The sequence below is a fragment of the Meleagris gallopavo genome, chromosome 4, assembly GCF_000146605.3.
Source record: "Meleagris gallopavo isolate NT-WF06-2002-E0010 breed Aviagen turkey brand Nicholas breeding stock chromosome 4, Turkey_5.1, whole genome shotgun sequence".
Classification (NCBI taxonomy): Eukaryota; Metazoa; Chordata; class Aves; order Galliformes; family Phasianidae; genus Meleagris; species Meleagris gallopavo.
The window spans coordinates 21584438-21585848 of NC_015014.2; positions in this window are offsets into that span (position 1 = coordinate 21584438).

A 1411-nucleotide genomic window follows, 5' to 3' on the forward strand; every position below is an offset into this window, starting at 1 on the left:
GTTTCCTAGCACATGACCTGTGTATAGGACCTGTGCTCTGGAATTTTCTTCTATCCTTCTGCTCAGAGCACTGCTGCTGGAAAGATGCAGATGTTGATATTCTGAGGACATCCCAAAGCTCTTTTGTATTCAGTGCTTCCTCCTCTACAAACTGAATGGACACTGGCTTCTTACTGCCTTTCTGCATGCCTGCAATCTGAACATTACATTGCTGATAACAATGGGTTCCCTCTGTGCTTGGTGGGTGCACATCAGCCCGTGACACTCAGCAGTTCATAATGGTGACTGTAGCTGTTTCATACAGCAGCACCACAGTCTTCCCCTGATGTCTGACTGGGAGTTTGCACTTTGTATGGGTGCTCTGTGAGGCTGCCATTGTCATTGGATCCCCATAGTCATGTATAGGGCACGTGGCAGATGAGCACAAGCTTTGTTTGTAGGTGAGCGGGCACCAATACACTTCAGAGCATTGCATCTTGCTGACAGGAGTCTGGAAAGAATCTTTGTTGATGTGGAAATCAAGAATATTTTTTGTAAAGAGGATAACTGACTTCTTAGTGTCCAGGCGGTTACCTTCCATAACTTAAATTGCACCTGACAGTGTCATTGATGGTGGGAGCTGTCAGTGAAATACTAGCTTGTTATGCTCAGGCAATATTTCTTCTGATCCTTGGCCCATTCCAAGGAGGACCATTTCTTCTCTGAGTTTCAGATCAGAATTCTGCCTGTGGGTGCTACGTTTCAACCTTATGATGGCATTGGTTTGAGATGTGGCAGTGTCAAGGAGACATCACCACAAACATTTGCAGTCTGTGGTGTCTGTGTTAGTGCTCATTGTGCTGTTGGAGGTTGGAGTGATCTGGTGTTGGATCTACTCCTTTTAACCCACAGCTACACAAAGAGTGGAACAAACTGTACTGGAAGCAGCAGCTTTATTTTTCATTTCCTCCCAAATATTTAGAGTGCTGCATCTCTGATTTACTGATATTAGGATCTGCAGCAGTACTTCTTTAAGGAATGTTATTAATACTATTCCACATAGAATTAAATGTTCCTTCAATTATTTATGAGCTGATGAACTGCATTCTGAACCAGTGCTCACACTACAGGGTCAGAGTTCACTCCTTGCGTTGCATTGGTGACTCCAATTGAGATGTGGAGCCTTTATAGTCATATACTTTGAGCTGTACAGACATCTGATAAATTACATAGTTGGAAATCTCTATGGCCTGAACTCAATGCATTAACAGATAGGGGTTTGCAGCATAAGCCTGCCTGAAAAAATGTAATTATTTCACCTTCAAATAAATCTTTTCTCTCTTTTGTGTTTTCCAAATTTCAGTAAGTCTTCATATGTATTTCTTGATTTCAACTCCACCTTACTTTAAAATACACAGGGGAAAAAAAAAAG